Source organism: Notolepis coatsorum (assembly GCF_963971535.1).
Source record: "Notolepis coatsorum genome assembly, chromosome: 3".
Taxonomy (NCBI): Eukaryota; Metazoa; Chordata; class Actinopteri; order Aulopiformes; family Paralepididae; genus Notolepis; species Notolepis coatsorum.
In genome coordinates, this window is record NC_140167.1 from 89902449 (window position 1) to 89925251 (window position 22803).

Below are 22803 nucleotides of genomic sequence, written 5' to 3' on the forward strand. Positions count from 1 at the left end.
TATGGCTATAGTTCACAGAACCAGGCGCCCAGGCGGCAGGCAGGGAATGGGCAATCAGGCCCACGGATTACACAGGGACCGGGGAACGAACAACAGTTTTCCCGTTTCCACTGTTGGAACTGCGGCATGCAGGGACACAGGGAAATGAGATGTGGGCAACCATACCGTCCCGGCTCGGAGTATGGAAGACCCGTGCGCCAGGGGGAGTCACAAGGGCCATACAACCAGGGGGAGACAAGAGGGCCCCGAAACCAGGGGGGTAATCACTAGGGGTGCCCAGAGAATGCGACGGGGGGAAATCAAATGATTGTGGTTTCCAAGGGAGCTGAGCAAGAACCTATTCTGCAGGTCCTAGTGGAGAGCAAATTAACAGAGATGATGGCAGACACTGGAGCAGGTTTTTCCTGCATAAAGCAAAAATACGCCGCTCACTTACCCCAGTCTGGACAGTATGTTCGGACGGTCGGATTCTCGGGAAAAACACAACTAATACCCACGTCAGATCCAATCTCTATGACGTTTAACAACAAGACCATAACAATACCTGTATTAATTTCGGACAGCACCCCGCGCAATCTCTTGGGACGAGATGCAATGTGTAAACTAGGCTGTAAAATCATATGTACGCCTGAGGGGATTCAAATTGAACAAGACGTGTACCAAATGATGTTACAAGGGACAGGGGAGAAAGAGGCCACTGTGTTCTGGCTGGGCAACATAGATGCAGAGCTGCAAAGGGTCTGTGACCCCTGGGAGCCATTTCTGAAGGCCCAACTGCCTCAGTCTAGACAAACAAACATGGAGGCACATTGCACACTACAGTATTTGACGGACATACTATAGTGCTGGGGAGTTACTGAAGGCCCTCGTGCGTAACGAGGTATGAAATAACATACCACTGTAGCACCGCCTAGTCGGCCCAGGAAACGTCGCACGTAAGTTGGTGTGGGCACTGGGTGGTACGTGGGCGACAGTCCACACCTAGGAGCAGGGCGGTGCACCGGAAGGGGCACAGCTCCTGCCGTGAACAGGCAAGGCTGGCGAAAACGGTCAATATTTCCATGCCCGGAGCAAGCGGGGTGGGGACAAAACCGTCGGTTTCTAAACTGAGTGGCTGATAGGTACTACGGACAGTCAGCCGCTTGGGGTCCTGACTTGATGACGGACTATGAGGTCGCTATCGACTGGGTCGCCAGCCGGTTGGGAGAGCGTTATGACCCTGTTTATAGTCACAGAAACGCGGGATGTGGGACCGTGAGTGACTGGACAACAGTGGCATAAATGCACCTGGCTTAATGTACAGTCAGGCCACAGTAACCTTACTAGCCGATACAGGGTTAGTAGGCGAGTTGTGCTTCTGTGATCAGTGTTTTTGAAAAGAAAATGCTGGGAAGCAGAGGGATGAGGGGTGTCAATTCAGAGGAATCTGGATTGTCTCTCCTAAGATTGGAAAGGGACCCAGCCTTAAACTGCACCTGAAGGTAAAATAAGGGGACTGCTTCCATTCATGAGAGGAGACCTTACCGCCGGAAGTGGAGACCTGCATCTCTGTTGGGGGAGAGGGGCCGATGTCGGACAAGGCAGTCCTAAGAAAGGAGCTGGTTGTTGCGTCGTAGCGGACTGCCTAAACCTTACGGGGAGAGGTGCATCTAAGTAGGGGAAGGAGTGCATCCGAACGGGAGGAGGGTACTCTTAACTGGAAGGAGGTTAAAAGGGTCAAAGCGAGTGACCTAATTAGGAACAAGGCATGGTTGCAGGGACAGCCCGAGCAGGTGCAGATTAACTCATCTACGGTAATTGTAGGGAGACAGGGCGCGGCGTTGAGGGTTAACACAAGTAAGTATCTACGGGAACAACATAGACTAAGAGACGCCGCCCCACACATCACTCTGAGAATAAATCCTGGTTACGAATCCGAACATCTAGGTTCAATGATACAGGAATCCGAGACTCAAAGGTGGGTCTCCACGGAATCTCCGCTAATTTGGAACAGCGCAGATGGGAGTTTCATAAAAATAATGATTTCCTTTTCGGTTTGACAAAACCGCAAGTAATCAGATTACCAGGAGACCCTTGCGTTATTCCGGAGGCGGACGCTTTGCTGGAACAGGACATGTTGGCGCGCACCCCAGAACAGTTGTGGTCAAAACACGACACAGATGTGGGTCTAATATTGTCGGCACAGCCAGTGAAGGTCAGGTTAAAGAAGGGTTGTAGACCACCCTTTATCAGACAATATACAATGAAGCCAGAGTCGGAGGAAGCTATATCACATCAGATTGAGGGACTGTTAAAGGCAGGAGTGCTCGTCCCTTTCGAATCCAGATGTAATACACCTATCCACCCAGTGCTAAAGGCGGACAGGGCTAGGTACAGACTGGTACACGATTTGAGGGCGGTGAACGACGTGGTGTCTGGACCAGAGGCGGAAGTCGCTAATCCACACACACTCCTAACAAACATCCCGAGTAGCTCGCAGTACTATACGGTCATTGATCTCACGCAGGCATTCTTCAGTGTTCCATTGGAAAAAGAGTCTCAGTATCTGTTTGCTTTTACCCACAGGGGGAAACAATACTCTTACACCCGGCTGCCACAAGGGTTCGCGCACTCGCCACATTATTTCTCGAAGGCGCTCAAGGAAGACCTGCAAGGAGTGTGCGACACACTACTCAGCACGGTCTTACTGTATGCAGATGACATTCTAATCTGCTCGGATACACGTCAGCAGTGCCATGAGGACTCCATCAAAGTTTTGAGAGGATTGGCCATGGGAGGCCACAAGGCATCCCGTTCAAAACTGCAGTACTGCCAGCCAAAAGTTGAGTACTTGTCTCGCGTCATTCAAAAGGGCATAAAAAACATCTCACCCAAGCAGCTCGAAGCTGTATCCAAGGCACCTAGGCCATTGACGGTCTGACAAATGATGACGTTTTTAGGGATGACTGGGTACAGCTCTGAGTGGGTGGAGGACTATACGATAGCGACAGCGCCGTTGAGGATGATGATAAAGGAGGCGGGTACAGACAAGCTTCGCGCTCCCTTGACATGGACCGAGGAGGGGGAGGACGCGTTCATAAACATTAAGCGTCTGTTGTTACAGGCCCCTGCCCTGGCGCTGCCGGATTATGAGAAGTGTTTCCACCTATTCGTCTCACATAGAGCGCAGCATGCGACAGCTGTCCTGACTCAAACACAGGGGGGGAGTGGGAAAAAACAACCGATAGCATATTACTCTAGAGCTCTTTCGCCGGTAGAGCAGGGTCTGCCACCTTGCTATCAGGCCTTGGCCGCAGCACATTTGATGTATGAGAAAGCAACGGCCGTGACAATGGGATATGACATTTGCATTTGGACACATCACAAATTGGCAAACTTGATTGAAAGAGGCAAATTTGTTCTGACCAGCCAACGGCAACAGGCTTACATGAGGCTCCTGCAGTACTCGGACGTTACGATAAAAACATGCCACGGCAGTAACCCGGCGGATCTGGTACCACTCCCGAGCGAGGGTCAACCGCATGAGTGCGAGGTGGAGGTACAGGCTTTCGTGAAACTCCGTCCTGATTTGGGAGTCGACCCGCTCGCGATAGCAGAACTCTCACTTTTTGTGGATGGGTCCTGCTATCGGGAGGGGGAAAATTTAAGGTCAGGATACGCCGTCGTACAGTGCAAACCTACCGGAGAAACACTAACAAGAAAGGCCGGACAATGCATGCAACCATGTTCGGCCCAGCTTGCAGAACTAATAGCACTAACAGAAGCATGCATAATAGCTAAAGATCGCACGGTTAACATCTTTACAGACTCTGCTTATGCGCATGGCGTATGCCACCTATTCGCGGCCATTTGGAAGGCAAGAGGCTTTAAGAAATCGGACGGCTCACCGATCCTTCACCACAAGCAGGTTGTGGCGCTTATTCAGGCTGTAAAGTTGCCCAAAAGCATTGCTATCGTAAAGTGCCAGGCACACAGAAAAGACCTGTCCTTTGTGACGACGGGAAACAACGCGGCGGACGAGGCCGCAAAGGCGGCGGCTGCGGTGCCGTCCACGGCTGTTCTGATGTTTGCGGCCGAACTGACGACTGAGGTAACTGAGGATAATTTGAGTGATCTTCAGGACTCAGCCACGCAGGCCGAGAAACAGTCGTGGACGGAGAGGGGGGCTGTAAGGGGGGCAGATGGTCTGTGGAGGAGTCATAACGGTTTGATAGTCGCCTCCATCGATCTTCTGTCCTTGGTGATACCTGAGGCTCATGGTGTTGATCACTGTGCAAGAGCAGAGACCCTGAGACGAATCACGAAAATGGGATTTTGGTCCCCAAAGCTCCAGGCACAAATTGACGTTACACTAGCCAGGTGTTTAACATGCTTACAGGGCAATGTGCGCAAAGGAGTACCGACAGTGGCGGCTTACACACCCCTCCCTGAGGGACCATTCAGACACCTGATTATGGACTACACGGATATGATAACGCCAGTGCAGGGCAAACGATACCTCCTGGTAGTAGAGGACTGCTTTAGTCGCTGGATTGAGGCCATTCCATCTAAACACAAGAACGCGGACACAGTGATCAAGTTCCTGTGTCGCGAGGTCGTTCCGAGATTTGGAATTCCCACGATATTACAAAGCGATAATGGCCGCGAGTTCATCGACAAGGTGGTTAAAGGGCTGATGCAGAAATTAGGTATAAGACAGCGCCTTTCCTGTGTCTATAGTCCCGGGTCGCAGGGAAAGGTGGAAAGGGCCAATCTGGTCATTAAAAACAAACTGTTGAAAATCAAACTAAGCTTAACTGGATTGATGCTTTGCCGCTTGCTCTGATGGCTATTAGAAGCAGCGTAAACCGCCAAACACAGCTAACACCGCATGAAATGCTTACAGGCCGCAGCATGCCAGCACCGCCATTTAGACACCTGGCTAGGGGCCCGGCATTAGATATTTTTGAACAAGATCTGAAAAAATATCTTCAGCAAGTGACTAAAATACATGAAGCTGTGTTTCGACAGGAGCAGAGAAAGGAGAAAAGGGGGGTGAAGGAGGCGGAGACGGAAGCCACCAAACCGAGGCTGATCCCTGGGGACTTGGTCTTCGTAAAGGTCCACAAGAGAAAGTGGTCATCACCCCGGAGAGAGGGCCCGTACGAGGTGATCCGATCAACTGGGACGGCAGTCCAAGTCAAAGGATCAGCGACCTGGTTCCACTTCAATCACTGCATAAAGGCCAGCGGCGACCTCTTGGGGGATACAATCGATCGCAATTATGCAGAACCCGACATGGAGGGCCCGAGACGGCAACTGGAAGGTGCAGTGCCTGCTGATGCTCCCGCAGATGTTGGCGGCGGTGTGCGGACGGTCGGCCGGCGGCAACGACGTCATTGAGAACCGTCACGGTCGACCCGTCCTTGAGGATGACGGGTTTGAGTGGGTAAGAGTCCCACGGGGTCCCGCTCAGGCTCAAGTACCGGCAGGCTTTCATGACCAGGCTCAGAATCAGGCGCCCCCTCTGCCTCTCGTCGAGGGAGGGGGGGAGAAGATAAGAGGACAACCAAAAGGGGTGTTTCCCGGAGGACCGCAAGGGCATGTTTTTGATTTTGACCATTCCCCCGTTACAGGCGGGGATACTTACCACTATACTAACGAGGATCGGGTTGTGAAATGTGCGGTGTCAATGTTGGTGTCAGCAATACGCCCTCAGCAGTATCACAATATGTGTGTAATCATCATCCATTGGAGTGCAGAGCGTAACAGAATGAGATTGAGTTTAGAGGTGGGACGGTGGACGGCGACGCTAAAAGAGGCAACGAAGTTCTGCTCGCTACCATCTGCCTCTAAATACTACTTAAGATCCGTTTCATGTTGGGCCGCTGAATGCGCGGTGCGCATAGACCGTCCTGAGAGGCATATAGTGCGTGCATATGCCAACGCTACATTGACGGAGGTAGTAGACGTGGATGGGAGAGCTGACGTCTCCATTTGCGCAATACAGTTGGATAAATGGGCGGTCCCAGTTTCAGCGGAGTGGCGGAGGCCTGATCCTCCAGTTGGCATGGTACAGGACCCCCTAGTGGTGGGGAAAGAGCTCTGTGCTATAGCAGTATGGCTCCTGGCCAAGAATGTATACACCGGGGCGTTGTTGACATGGACAATGGGGGTGAAGATAGTTGCAACTGAGGGAATGACGACATGGGAGGTTACGCCAGAAGACAGTCAGGACTTTATGGCCAGGGCCAAGGCGACGAGGGGCCCTTGCATGCTGCGGAGCGGGGATTACCCAGTTGTGAGTTTCGGTTTGGCATGCAGGAGAGGTGTATGTTCCCCTTTGCGCGACGAGGGCGCGTGGATGTCAACGTATGGCGCCTCGGGCTATGGTCTAGTATCTTCCGAGTTGAGACAGGAAGAAGGGGGGGTATGGAGGAAGGTTAACGATCATCAGGAGCAGAGGCTGTATCACATACCGTCAGCATATGTACCATACGTCGCTCAGGATGCAGGATGGTCCTACGGCTTAGAGGATTGTGTTCTCGCAGCCATAGTGAGTGCGCTCCCGCCCCAGCCAACTAGCAACATTTGTACTTTCCAGGCATCGCTATTCTTCGACGTAGAAGGAGGGGAGGGTATGCTCCATCTACGTTCCACCAACGGGGAGTGGGGTATACATGCGACTATTCAGGTGCCCGAATGTCAGCCTCCTGGGGGGCAAAGCGAGGTTGGGTTTGTCCTGCCCGTGGGTTGTTTTGATGATTCCTGTGCGATAGATAGACCCATCCGAGTGTGGATGCCAAAGTTCAAGGCACTGACGTATTGGCCCAATGGTATGCCCTTGGCTAGAGGAAGGTTTGATGAGAAAGGGTGTAACATGTTCTACGACGCAACTGCGGCGGGGGTAGAAAGGAGGGTTGAGCCTGTCCCGAACCAATCACAGGGGACAGGGGTGAGGGGAAAAAGGGAGGTCAAGGACACTGAGTCGGAAGAGGTGGGGGCCGGAAGGTTGAGGGACTTAGTGGGCTCACTCCGGGCCAGGTTGAGGGGTTTGCTTCCTCCCGGGGAACAAGATGGGGGCGACTATGACTATGACGAGGAAGACCCGGAGGCTGACCCTATGTATAGGGCGGCTTTAGGGAATGAGTGGTTTAAGTGGGTCCAGTACACGAGCGCGCAGAATCAGATAGAGGATTGTTATGTCTGCTCCAAGGCACGTCCGGATAGGCTGCTGGTGAAGGGCATGAAGTTCAGTTGGGCTCAGTGTGACAGGGATGCAGAGGCATGGGAGGGGCCCCATAATAGTCGCCCTTGGTGCGAGGCAGTGTTTGGGGTTTCTCGGCTCTAGTCGTTTTAAGGCGGCAGGAAACCTCACGGATTTCAAGGATGTCACTATGCGGGAACGTTGTAGGAAATTGGATGTATGGGCGCAGGGGGCAGAGACGGGGTTGCCAATACCCAGAGGTGTCAAACTATGGCTGACCAAGGATTTTGAGTGCTTGCAGAAGGAGGGGACCCGGGACGTGGGGGAGGTGGCAGAGAGGCGGTGCACTACTATTTGGAGCATCACGACTAACTGCACGAAAGAAGGAAAGTGTGGACACGGGGTCGTGTTAAAGGGAGTGGATACCAACCCACGGCCTGTAGCTTTCCCTTTTCATGTCCAGGATATAGCACTGGCGGACCAATACTGGCTCTGCGGTGGTAGGAGGTTGAGGAATACACTTCCTTTAGATTGGTCAGGTAGATGTGCTCGGGTTCAGGCGATCATGCCAATGGTGGTCCTACCATTATCAGTGACGGAAGGACCTTCTGAGTCTCCTATCTCTCGAACAAAGCGTAGCTACAAGGCAGACCCAAGGGTGTATTTGGACAGCATAGGACAGCCAAGGGGCATTCCAGCCGAGTTCATGGCTAAGAATGAGATTGCGGCAGGGTTTGAGTCTATTCTGCCATGGATATCGGTCAATAAGAACACAGGGTGGATCAACTATTTGTTTTACAATCAGCAGCGGTATCTCAACTACACCGAGGAGGCGTTGGATGCAATGGGGGACCAGATGCACGTGACCAGTACGGTGGCGTGGCAGAATAGACAGGCTCTGAACTGGTTAATGGCGGAGAAGGGTGGAGTCTGTTCCATGTTTGGACAGTACTGCTACACATTCATTCCAACGAATGTGGGGCCAGGGGGAAAGTTCTCCGAGGCCAGGGCTAAGCTGAAGGATTTGAGGGAGGAGTTGAGGGAGAATTCTGGCCGGAATGAAGAATGGTGGGGGAGTGGGGTGTTTGAAGGATTGGGACAGTGGGGAAGCATAATGATGCAGACGGGGATATCCATTGGGGTGGCAGGGTTGATATTGGTTCTCCTTTTCTGTTGTGGTATGCCTCTCTTGGGTAGGCTGGTAACTTCACACGTAAACGAGCCGAATGCTGATGGTGGGGCAGAAAGAGATTGAGCCACCAATCGGGCCATGCCCTCAGCTCTATGCTGCCTTAAAGGGAGACGAGGGGATAGAGGATTAGGGGTATGGTGAGGAAGGGACATTTTCTTTTTGTTTGGTTCAAGTTTTGTTTGTTTTATTCCTTTGACTAGGCGTATGGTGAGGAAGGGACATTTTCTTTTTGTTTGGTTCAAGTTTTGTTTGTTTTATTCCTTTGACTAGGCGTATGGTGAGGAAGGGACATTTTCTTTTTGTTTGGTTCAGTTTTGTTTGTTTTATTCCTTTTACTTCAAAGAAAAAAGAGGAAAGAGGAAAGAAAAAAAAAAAAAAAAAAAAAAAGGAGAAAACAACATGTAAGGTTTTTTTGAAGACATTTTGTATTGGTTCTTTCCTTTAAGAGTGACGGGGGATGGTCTGAGTGGATGGTTTATTTTTTATTATTTTGGTTTATTTTGCTCATGGTCCTGGTCAAACCGGAATGGGAAGGGGCATCGGTATGGAATGGTACGGAGTGTCGGTTCTGAGCCTGAGGAAGCATTGAGAAGAAGTGTTCTGGGGATCGGTTCTGGGGACTGAAGGGACAAAGGGGGGGGCTGACGCAGTGGGCAAGATGGGCACCTCCCGTCCTGGCATGTCGTGACATGTTTGTACAGGCCTGGAGGTGTGAAGATGGGGGGGACACGTTGTGAGGTCGGGACCAGCGCCTCCCGTCCCGGCATGGGGACATGTTTCTACGGGGACTGGAGGTGTGGCGTGGTGGTTGCTGTATTGGCAAAATGTGACTTTTGGCAATACGGTGAAGAGACTATGGCGTGGGCATGGAAGGGGGGCTGAGCGATGGACACTAGGACTCAATGTTATGGAAGAGACAATGTCATTTTTTTTTGGGGAGGGATGTTCTATGTTTAGTTCTGACGGTCAAGTTAGACATTTAAAATTTATTATATGGCTAGGTTTCTTGTTTCGATTAGGCATTTAAACTTTTATTATATAAATATGGTTTCTCGTTTAGTTAGACGTTCACATTTTCTTGGTTATATGATTTGGGTGGGACTAGGGATAGCCCCAAATGGGGGAATGTTGTGGAAAATGTGTATATGGGGTGGACTAGTTTAATATAGGTCAACTAGCAGTGCTCAAAGACGCTAGGGCGACAGGCCGGCTGATGTTCTTAAAACAACTTTAAGTATGGGACAGATAGGGACAGATAGACATTTCGAGTACATCACATCTTGTTCTTTTCTGCTTTAATCTTGTACATCACATCTTGTTCTCTCTTTCACACACACACACATACTCATTTTCACATTCACACACACACACATATACTCTTTCACATTCACACACACTCATTTTCACATTCACACACACACATATACTCTTTCACACTCACACACACACACATCTCACTCGCTCACACACACACACTCATTTTCTCTTTCACTAATCTTGACTCCAGACTCCAGCTTTATCTCTCTTCGATGTTAAATCTATGTGTCATCTTAATGTACGTCATGTCATATCTGATATAATATGTCACGTCATCATATCTGTCATGTTGGGGCAGGGCTGGGAAGGTATTATCTGGGGGGCACGGGGGTTGGGAGGTTAGAGTGTTTTTCTTCAACTGTGGTGACCGTCTGCTGATCCATAGCTCTGCTGTTAAACCTTCTTTCCTTAAATAAATTGCTTGTTGAAACTGGAAATAACGTCTCCTGCTGTGTTAACGACTACTCAGCCACAACACAGTATTGTTCAGTAGGGTTTCAAAACGCATGCATGCACACACAAATTATTCTGTTCTTCATCTTGGTTCTCATCCTGTTCTTGTCCTGGTCTCTGGTCCTGCCAGCCTGGTCCTGTGTTGGAGTTTGCTGCCACTGGATGGCACTGAAATGACTGTAAAAGTCTTTCTTTGTTTTCTGTCTTTGTCTTTCAGATCAAGATATCGATGATGAGGCACCACCAGTACCCCCCTCACCAGAACCAGCAGTACCTCCCCTCACCAGAACCAGCAGTACCTCCTCTCACCAGAACCAGCACCTCCCTTTACCAGAACCAGCAGTACCTCCCCTCACCAGAACCAGCAGTACCTCCCCTCACCAGAACCACCAGTACCTCCCCTCACCAGAACCAGCAGTACCTCCCCTCACCAGAACCAGCAGTACCTCCCCTCACCAGCACCAGTACCTCCCCTCACCAGAACCACCAGTACCTCCCCTCACCAGAACCAGCAGTACCGCTTTTGGAATCCGCAAAAAAGGGGTGGAGTTCTAGAGGAAGCAAGGTAAGCAAAAAAAGCCATATAATGCGCAGCTCCTCCCCCTCAGGGAATGCTACACCCATTTGCAGGGGGGCAGAACAGGAAGCACAGCCCCCCTCGTCCTTCGCATTGGCTTAGCGGGGCAGGCAAAGCAGCATGCTTCAGAGAGCCTAACTGCTGCTTCAGAGAGCCTATCTGCTGCTTCAGAGAGCCTATCTGCTGCTTCAGAGAGACTATCTGCTGCTTCAGAGAGACTAACTGCTGCTTCAGAGAGCCTATCTGCTTCAGAGAGCCTAACTGCTGCTTCAGAGAGCCTAACTGCTGCTTCAGAGAGCCTATCTGCTGCTTCAGAGAGCCTATCTGCTTCAGAGAGCCTAACTGCTGCTTCAGAGAGCCTATCTGCTGCTTCAGAGAGCCTAACTGCTGCTTCAGAGAGACTATCTGCTGCTTCAGAGAGCCTATCTGCTGCTTCAGAGAGCCTATCTGCTTCAGAGAGCCTAACTGCTGCTTCAGAGAACCAGGGACAAGGCCAACAAGATTACGCTTATAACAACCGAAGGAGGGGGCGGGGCAACTTCCAGGGAGGACGAGGATGATGTGGCAGATTCACCCAATCAGAGCTAACGTCTGTTTCAACTGTGGAGAGGAGGGACACTGGTAAAGAGACTGTCCACAAAGAGACCGGGCAGAGAGGAGGGACACTGGTAAAGAGACTGTCCACAAAGAGACCGGGCAGAGAGGAGGGACACTGGTACAGAGACTGTCCACAAAGAGACCAGGTACAGAGACAGGGGGCTCCACCCAATTGATTGGGGGGGGGGGGGGGTCACAGCAGAGAGGAGAAGCTCCACCCAATTGATTGGCTGGGGGGGGGGGGCACGGCAGAGAGGGGCTCCACCTTGTTTCCAGACATATGCAGACTCCCTTGTACTACAAGATATGTGAAGGCCACCTACCCTAGGTATGAATATCTGTGTACTATTCTCATTCGGCAGCACTCCAGGAACAGAAAGCCACTGTTGTACTCTGTTGACCTCTGACCAACCATCAGTCTCAGCCGGACTCTTGGTTTCAACTTGGCTCCATCGGCCGGCGGTTTGCCCTGTGAGCTTCACATGTGATCATCACAACATTGATGGAGGTCGATAATCTTCCTGTCAGTCACCACTGGTCTCTTCATATGTAGATCAGTGGATAAGGATGATGTCATAGAAGCAGACAGCAATCTGAGTCCATTGAGCCTCCTGAACAGGCCATTACAGTTTGCTTTGAGCTTTAGCAGGTGAAAAGTAATTCAGTACCTGTCTTTCAGTTCTACCTCTTTCAGCTTCTTTTGACCATTTAAGATAACTACTTAGTCACTTTAACAGAAAGCAGGGCCAGCCCTGTTACATTTAGTGCCAACACTTTTATTACGTTTATTTGAATAGGGACAGTGCACATTATTCAACAGTAATGACTTGAGACAAAGTACCACCACTGTAAATATGTCAGTGTTAGCTGGGTAGCTAGTTCTCAACTGCAGACTGCAGTCCCTAGGCAAGATGTTAAATGCCAGGTAAAAACAGAATAGAGAGACATTTTAAGAGCATACTTATAATATAGTATAGTATTTGAATTAGGGCTGTCAAAATGAATGCTTTAACTTGAGATTAATGTAAATTATATAAAGCATTAAACTAAATTAATCTAGATTAATCTATGGAGTGAAAAATCTTCAATCTTAGCGCCGCGGATATAAGAAAGAGGTCTAGCTGAGTCAATGTTGATGGTTTTGTTGAACATTTGTATTTCACAGGAGAGAAACTGTATTCAAAGAAAGCTATTAAAATAGTCTTTGAATCTAAATATACTTTCTTTTTTGAACAAGAAGGAGGGCTGTCAGTTGTGGTGTGAATCCAGTGTTTTTTGAAGGTGCTCTTCGATGAGGGAAGTCAGTTGAATAAAAATAAGGAAGTTCCAGGCACTCTTCTTGTATATAAAAAAAGGCTTTAATAAATAGCTTAGTTCATATTAGAACCATTAAAAAAACACCATGTTTCGGCCTCTCTATCGGCCTTCTTCAGGGCATACAGGAATGTATGGAATTTACAGGAATGTATGCCCTGAAGAAGGCCAATAGAGAGGCCGAAACATGGTGTTTTTTTAATGGTTCTAATATGAACTAAGCTATTTATTAGATACTTTCTTTATGTTGATTTTACATTAATTCCATGATTTTACTCAAGTAAATATCTGTTACAAGCTTCGGCCTTAAGTAGAAAAATGCTATTTTTAATCTAGATTAATTACCGAAAATTGTGAAATTAATTGTTTTTTTTTAATTTTTTATCTATTGACAGCACTCATTTGAATAACAGCATAGTTAAAAGTGGTTAAGGCTATTAAATACACAATTTGCTATTGGCAAAGTGGGGAGAATACTGTGATGTGAATGAGCTGCAGGGCAATGACGTCAGGAGCAGGGACTCCCTGATTATGGGATGAGACGCTGAACACTAAAAAGACAGTGGGACTCTCATGTCGGGGTGGGAGCACCTCGCTACAGTATCAGCACTCTGTTGGATGTTGGGATCTATTTGATTTTATTTGATTTTATTAGGGATCCCCATTAGCTGGTGCGATAGCAACCAGCTAGTCTTCCTGGGGTCCACACACAAAAAAACACACAAAAACAATCACTATTGCAAAAAACAAAATTATTAAAAGTCAGTACACACAATGCATAATGAACCTACTGTAACAATTAATATATCTAAAATGACATTAGTGTAAAACAAAAACAAAAAATTACTTTACAGTGTTAACTCTTTCCGGGCCACTCACGAGACTTCTCGTGTTTTTTTTATAGGTGGTTGAAAGCCACTCACAAGATTTCTCGGATTTTTTTTTTTTTAGCGATCTGAAAAATTATTGCATCACCCGAGCCTACCCGAGTATAGCCGAGCGGCGCCGGCGATCACTGTGGAAAAAAGCACCCCCTGTCGTCTCCCAGATGACATAAGTGATTTTGGAATGGACTCAATGAAAATGAATGGGGAAAAAAATCCGGTACTCCACATTTTCCAGTCCACTGATCCAGCCGGGGTTACCACAGTTCATTCTGGAACCTCAGATCCCCGCTGATCATGGAGTTCTACAGTATCGCGTTGGATCCATACACGTATCGATTTTTTCGAATGGTGATCAGGAATTGGAATATACCAGTTGTGTAACTGAGGGGTACAATTCCCTGACTGTATTAATCAAGTATGGTATCATTAAACCACTACCGTCTTATGTACATTATACTGGCCATACCGTACACTAGTATATGATGAGAACACTTCCCCACAATGAATCGGTTCTACACAAAGTTGTCTTTAAGTATTTATTAGCAGCAAGAATACATAATATACTTTAATTGAATGCACTTGTAAGGCAAAGGAATGTGCGTAGGCAAATCAATAATGAATGTCCATTCTCTGGTTACGCATGAAATAAGAATACAACCTGAATATTAGGGATTATATCTATTGTACTCTGGTAAGGTAGCAGGGGATACTGGTAGAGGGTTCCCACCGGTTGTAAGCCAGCAGGGGGAGGCAATGCTCTAATGCAAAGTCTGGTTCCACGGGGACTCAATAAGCTCTTGGAGGCGGTATATTACTCCCTGCTCGGCAGACGAAAGGCAGCGACTGTAATCCCAGTATGCGTGCAGCACAGGTGGAAGCCGGTCAGCCTCTCCAATAGAGACGGGCTCGAATGATGCTCCTCACGGGCAGGTCCCACAGCAGTGGGTGTAGACGATTCTTCTCCGCTCTAACAGCCTGGTCCAAAGCAATAATAATAATCCAGTCGGAAAGGGGGTCTGCATTCACCGGTGTAGATCCTCCGGTGCGCGGTGGTTCACATTAACTAAGTTGAACTGGACGTTATTCAACCAAGCGCTGATACTTTACTATCCTATTCGCACGCGGCTATAAGTGCTCTATTTAGACACACAATTGCTCACTTCACTTGGTCTTTGACTCGTGATGAAGGCTTACTAGTAAGGAGCGAACGATACGTTGAACAAACGTATTAGGATAAAACAAGACTCTATTTTGGGGCAATACGGGCCCACTTCACCGCACGTTGCATAGTGGGTGAGGCTTCACTTGTTACTAAGACTGAACTGAACGGACTGCGGACTGAACTACTTCTGTATTCACCTGCGCCATATTTATATGTACGGGAAATAAACTAGTACCAGCCTTATTCCTGTCTCGTAGTCCTGGGCAGAACCGGGCATGTTGAGACAAGCCTTGACGGTAGCTTTGAACTCGACTCTGGGGGTAAGACACTGGCGCTGGTGGCACGCTGTCCAATAGGAGAACGAAATATTATGGTCTGTAGTAGGTTAAAGGGATATTCCGTGTATATGTACAAAGAATACACAAGGGATATCAAACGATATACAAATATTATGCAATATATATCAATCAATAAATACATATATTCGGTTTAATCTGACCCTTTGTAACAAGTTGGATACCATCTGATGTCAGGTAAGGACTCTATGTTATCAGTGTTAGGATAATCAGAGTAAGTTTGATGAAGATATAGGCTGTTTTTTTTTTTTATTATCTTTCTTCCCCTCCTTTTTCCCGATTTTTCTCCCATCCCACCCTTCCTGGTTGTTGCGTACTTTCCCCTACTGTTGGTCCGGGAGACCGGAGACTGTCACATGCTTTCCTCCGACGCATGTGCAGCCTGGGGCAGGCCAACCTGGCCGCGCAGGTTCTCACCGGGGAGAGTGTAGCGTGTGGGAGGCCACACTATCTCTCCTCAGATCCAACCCTCGCTGAGCAGGCGCCCCGACCGAACTGTAGGGGTCGCTGTCCACAACGCCCAGGACCCACCCTTCAGCTTCCCACCCCCTGATACAGCCAATTGTATCAGCGTGAGAGGACAGCCAAGCTGATAGCAACGCTGAGAGCTGGATTCGAACAGGCGAATCCTAGTGTCTCCCGGTGTTGGTGACGAACGTAATCTCCGTGCGCCACCTGCCCCCCCGATATAGGCTGTTTTGTGAAATGTCTTCTTTCGGTTTCACTGTAAAAGTCAGAGAGGAAATCAACGAGGCGATTATCCATGCGCGGCCGTAATGTGCTTGCGTGCACGTATAATATTGATCATCTAGCGTTTATTTGAAAACGATTCATAAAAAGGCCGACGAATATCAACGTTGTGGAATATTCCACTAAAAGACGATTTTCATAGAATGCTCCAGAATGAGCTGTTTTTTATATCAAAACGGGGGCTTTTCTAACTGCTCTGAAACGGAAACGACACGATAAAAAAACAATCTGCCTTGACAGCACTGACTGGAAAATAGTCTTTGATAATGCGATGGGCAGATTAGACACATAGCCATAATTTAAAACATAGATTAGGCGATATTAACGTTAACATTGGCGCCGATGGTGGCATTCAGCCGGTAAAAAGGAAAACCAGGCGTGGCGCTCAAAGTGTTAAAAACAATTAAAAACAATTTAAGATTCTTTTTAAAAGTGAATCTACTGTAAATGCAGCAGAGGTTCCGAGGCAGGCCATTCCAGAGTTAATGCTCTAAAAATAAAAGATCTCCCCAAAGCGCTGGTTCTAGGACCTGGCAATTCAAGCTGCCCACTACTGGAACCTCTAGTGTAATGCTCGTGCACAGTATTACTAAAAACAATCTGATTATGTATAAAAACAGGAGTTTTACTGCTCATGACCAACTTGAACAGCACAAGTATATTAAAAGACAATCTATTTTCAACGTTAAGCCAAGAGAGGCGGGCATGCATACGGCTCACATTAGACCTTAGTGAGCAGCCCAGTACCAACCGTGCTGCCCTGTTCTGGACCACCTGGAGCTTCCTGAGGTCACCACTGGCAGCAGATGACCACATCGCAGAGCAATAGTCAAGATGACATAAAACTAAACTTTGCACTATCTGACATAAAAGGGGACGGGCAACAAAAGAAGCACATTTCCTGGAAATACCAATTGCTCTTCCCATTTTTAAAACAATATAATTAATATGCTGAGACCAAGACAGAGTGCAATCCAGCATTACTCCAAGGAGTTTAGTACTTTCAACTTGTTGAACTGCTGAAGTACACAAGTTTAAATGAAGCTTTGGATTTGTAGATAACCTGTGCCTTGTTCCCAGCACAATACATTTAGTCTTGGAGATATTAAGGACAAGTCTATTACATACTACCCAGTCATGCACAACTTTAAGTTCTCTACTCAAAACTTCATTAAGTACATTGCATGATGGTGCCGCGTAATACAATGTTGAATCATCTGCATAAAGAACTGTTGTAGCACATTTGGTAGCCCAAGATAGGTCATTAGTAAATACAGAGAAGAGCAAAGGTCCTAGGCAACTTCCTTGCGGCACGCCACACTCTAGACCTCTGCTACTGGACAGGCTGCCATTTAGATACACCTTCTGTGATCGGGATCGATCGCGGTCATTTAGGACCGCCGGCAATGAAGACAGACAGCGGCCCCCAGGTTTCTGTTAATGCTGAGGAGGGAAGGCTTAACCTCCTGGAGCCAGACGGGGATGGGGATAGAGAGCGCTGCGCTGCATAGCTCCCATATGCTGCACTCGGGAGTCGGGACGTTCTTGTGGACGCAGAGTGAGATTTCCTGATTGAAGCCTACAGCCTTGTGGTCCAGCAGTTTTCCCCGGGAGTTGGACGGTGTCCAAAGCACAGACCCCGGGGAGGGTCGCGCCCGTGAGGGCGAGTTAAGTCCACTTTTAAATATTGTATAGCATATTGTATTTTGTATATCATTCTTGTATTGTGGTATTGATAAATAATTACTAAATTAAGACACAGCACATAGGCCACGTAGCAATTCTCCATAACACTGCAGGAGACACATAGATACATTCCTCTACACAGCACATCCCTCCCCCTTCACTCTCTCTCTCACTCCACACACACACATTGACTTCACGCTGGACACTGCTGCATCTGGCAAACCTCCAGACCAGATCACAATCAGTGTATCCACTTAAGTCCATTAGAACCTTTGGTGAGGGATCTCACCAGATTAGCCCAGATCAAATAATTCAACTCATTGTCACAAAATGCCACAAGTCACTAATATACGACTAGCCAAGGGATTATAAAAACCCCGGTCAGGTACTGGTCAAATACCACTCTCCATCAATCACAGATCGTTATCAATAAAGACACAGACACACACACGCACATATGTGCACGTAAAAGTGCGTACCACGCACTCATGCACGGCAGACATACAGGCTGACCAATACACAAGACATGCACGCAGGACAGAGACCACATACACACTGGACTATTGGGGCAGCTAATAAAAAACACCCTGACAGGGAAGGAGGGCACTTCTCTGCTTTGACTTCCACTGGACACTGCTTCACTGACTGGACTTCGCTGACTGGACTACAATGACTTGACTGTTTTTCTTTTCTACACGACCGGCCGGTTGTACCAACTAGATTTCAATTGTACCTTGCTTATTCACTTTTTATAATAAATACCCTCAAAAGTGTTTCATCTCTTTTATCTTTAAATATCTTATTACAACTTTCACGTATCCGAGTCTAAAACGTGACAGTATATTTCAGGCCTGTTATATGTTAACTAATTGGAGGGTGGCGGGGGGAAGCAGATGAGGGAAGGGCAACTAGTACCCGGAGGTGGTCCCGTGTTCACATTGGACCAGTGATGTTGATGTGCAGTGCCTCTTGTAGAGGGTGTAGTGTTAGCGTGCCGTGGTTAGTGGTGTGCTCTAAAGCTAGGCTATTAGGCTTAGCCCGAGGTGTAGTGGTTTCCTTAAATGGAAGCCTTACTGTGGCTGGTTGCCCCCCATGTCTGTTAACCCTGTTCTCCCTGGTAGGAATATGAACGTTGGTCTCATTATTTATGCTAACCATCCAGATCAGATTGTTACCTTTTGTACCCCGTTGTGAATTTGATTATTTAAGAGCTTTGACAAACAGCAGCTTCCCCTGCTAACTAGCAGTTTCTCCTGCTTGTGTAACCCACTTTTTATTACAATATTATCCCAAATCAGCTTACTGTTTCCATTTGCTTCATTGATTATGCAAATAAAAATTACTTTCTTTAAGAAAGCTGTCCATTGTAGATTTGATAGTGGAGAGGAACAGGTGACTGTCAGTTTCTACATCAGTCCCTGATAGTATATCACTCTTTGCTGCTTCAAAGTGACCTTGGTCAGCCTTGGATTCTGAGGTAGGTCTGCTTTTTGGTGGTAGTCAGATTAAATCCATTCTTAGACAGTTTTCTAGATACAAGCATTAAGGTCAGATAGGCCAGTGACTAAATGTTATGATTTAGTAATCCTCTCTGGCTTGTTACTAAACACTAGGTCGATTTGGGTCTTATCCTAGTTGGCCCTTCAATCATCTGAACAAAATATAATTTAGTTGTAAATTGTTTGAGGGCTATTCAAATCACGTTTATCTTCCCTTTATGTTGAAATCTCCCATCAAAAGTACTTCTTTATCAAAGTTGCACTCTCTAAGTATGGTGTTCAGCTGGTCAGAAAATATAGCTTTGGAGTCTGGTGGTCGGTACAGCCCTAGGAGGGTAAAGGACATTTGGGGAGACACTCTAATTCCTTATCTGAAAAGTGGATCTGGGTACAGTGGATGTTATCTTTAACATAAAACATCACACCTCCCCATCTCCCTTCAGGTCGCTCTAAATATATTATAGCCAGGTACAGTCAGAGCAGCAGCTGGGGAGTTAACGTGAAGCCAGGTTTCAGAGAAAAATAAATAATCCAAATTTGATTCTAAGAGTAGTTGTTTAATCTGTTCACTTTTAGGGGTGATACTGCGTATGTTTAGGTGTCCCCCTGGAAGGCCTTTAGGCTTGGCATGGGGGTCCCAGACCACTCTCGCATTATAATAGACTAAACTTTTTGTTTTTGAATGGCTTCTTCAGATTGACAAAACAATATAATAAAAAACAATCTGGACATCCTGCAAAACTTGGTCCCAGCTTTTACTTGTGAAAATGTCTCGGAAACCCCTTTATCATCAATGTACATAGATACACCATGAACTCTCTTAACACCCCATATCTCTAGTTTCAGAGTAAAGGTTCATGAAGTCAGTTCATATATCTACAGCTCATGCGTCTCCATTACATGAAGGTGGAGGTAGATGTGACCTAAATAACTATGGACCAAACTGTCCCGTCTAGCAAGAATCCTGGAATCATTGGTAAATAATCAACCTAAAGCATTTATCTGAGGATGGGTGGGTTTGTCTTTCCGTTTGTCTGTTATATTTTTTATTGTTTAACTGTTTGTTTAAAAAAACTGGGGGGGGAATGAAAAGCTGCCTTTTGGAAATGTTTTGATACTTTATACATTTCCAATAAAATATCTTGACATTTCATGCAGTTCTGAAAACATACGGTAATCCTTATACACTGTTCAATAATTAGCTAATCATTCATTCTAATGAGAATAATTCAAAGTTGGGATCAATTAACTTTTTAATTCAAGATGTAGATTCTATTTAAAATATTGTACAAGTTGTCACGAAAAGGTTTTACTATCCAACCTAATGACATTGATTTCATCAATACTACAGCCATTACTCTGTCAATATACACACAATGATGACAAAATAGTTAGTTACTTGTGCAACAGGTTGCTCTGCAATTCCCATACACCCACAAGCAGTTAGATGGTATAAAAACCACTAGATGATAAATTCATATAAAGGGACATCCATTACTTTAATAAAATACCAATGAAGACAATACATGGAACATTACTCTAAAATAAACACTTGTGAAAGTAAAAAAAAACATGTCCTACTAGGAATGTTGACAATATGTGTGACATTAGTTAAATAAATCACTAGTGTCGACATCAAAATATAAGTCCATACTAGAAGCAGTGTGTGTACACCACATGTTTGTTAACTAGCTTGGCTTTTGGCTGGTCACCCCATACTGAGGTCAGAAAGTTCCTATGATCCAAGTATTTAAAACACTAGAAGTGTGTGTTCACTCTTATACCAATGACATATTGTCCCAGGTACATCCACACTGTCTGTCTCACTCCTCAGAGCGACATAAACACAACTGTTGATGTCACTGACAACTGTGTCTATCCTAGTACTGCTTCTCTCTCACAGAGGCTTCTGTGCAGGTCAAAAGCTCTTGGTAGTAGTTTTTCCACTTCAAAAGAACGGTCAAATATTACTACCACTATTATTCTTATGATTGTTGATGGACTGATAGCTGTAATGACGTAGTGAAGCATTTTTAACACTGGGCCCACACATTCATTATGAGTGGAACTCTTCTAACATCTAAGAATGTGCAGGTAAATTGACAGGTTTGACATGTCCCTGAATCTTCTCTCTCAAGTGAATTTTCTCATGTTTTCTCAAAGATCCCAATGTACTGAATATCTTATCACACAAACCACAATGATGTGGCTTCTCTCCTGTGTGAAATATCTGGTGTGATTTAAGATGAGACAGTTGACTATAGCTCTTTTCACACTGGTCACAGGAGTAGGGCTTCTCTCCTGTGTGAATTCTCTGGTGTATTTGCAGATTACTCCATTGCCTAAAGCTCTTCTCACACTGGTCACAAAAGTAGGGCTTCCATCCTGTGTGAATTCTCTGGTGTAATTTCAGATGAGACAGTTGCCTAAAGCTCTTCTCACACTGGTCACAGGAATAGGGCTTCTCTCCTGTGTGAATTCTCTGGTGTGATTTCAGACAATCCAGTCGACTAAAGCCCTTCTCACACTGGTCACAGGAGTAGGGCTTCTCTCCTGTGTGAATTCTCTGGTGTAATTTCAGATCATGTTGACGACTAAAGCTCTTCCTACACTGGTCACAGGCGTAGGGCTTCTCTCCTGTGTGAATTATCTGGTGTGATTTCAGATTATGCGGATGAATAAAGCTCTCCCCACACTGGTCACAGGAGTAGGGTTTTTCTCCTGTGTGAATTCTCTGGTGTGATTTCAGAATAGACAGTCGACTAAAGCTCTTCTCACACTGGTCACAGGAGTAGGGCTTCCATCCTCTGTGAATTCTCTGGTGTGTTTGCAGATGAGACCGTTTACTATAGCTCTTCTCACACTGGTCACAGGAGTAGGGCTTTTCTCCTGTGTGAATTCTCTGGTGTATTTGCAGATGAAACCGTTTACTATAGCTCTTATCACACTGGTGACAGGAGTAGGGCTTTTCTCCTGTGTGAATTCTCTGGTGTGATTTCAGATTATCTCCCCGACTAAAGCTCTTCTCACACTGGTCACAGGAGTAGGGCTTCTCTCCTGTGTGAATTCTCTTGTGTGTTTTCAGATGAGGCCGTCGACTAAAGCTCTTCCAACACTGGTCACAGGAGTAGGGCTTCTCTCCTGTGTGAATGCTCTGGTGTTTATTGAGATTCATCTTTGAACTGAAGCTTTTTCCACACTGGTCACAGCAGAGACCTTTTCTTCCATCCAAGCCTCTTGGTTTCTTCCCAGGCCTGACAGGACAGCTATCTGGATGGAGATAGTGATGGAGAAGAGTGTCAGAGGAAGGAGAGATTTGGTGATTTTATTCAGCTTTAATTTCCATGTAAGTGGTTTATAATGGTATGTAGCTGGGTTTTATCATTTAAGAACACAGTGTAGTCCAGAGTGGTCAGGGCTGAACAGTGCGAGATATATGTCGCACGTGCTACAGCAACAGCGGTCTGTGCGATGAATGGATTTACTTCAGTAGCACTGGTACGATAGGCATTCGATTCCTATCGATACTCTTTATTTTGAAAATCCTGTGGCAAGTCTAATTTCCGCCCAAGCGCAGCTCCAGCCATAACATCTATGGCTCCGGCAGCTAGCAACGTTCGGTTCATATCGATACTCTTATTTTTAAAATCCTGTGGAGTCGTATCCGCTCGGCTCCACAGCACACAGCAGTCACGGACATTGAAACAGAGCAAGGCTAGTGTGCCTATTTTGCGACCCAAAACAAATCCCTGCTGTTTTATTCCGCAACGGGTCAAATGCATCCAACATGCTTTGCAATCCTCGCCATTCCTTTATGACCACGTCGT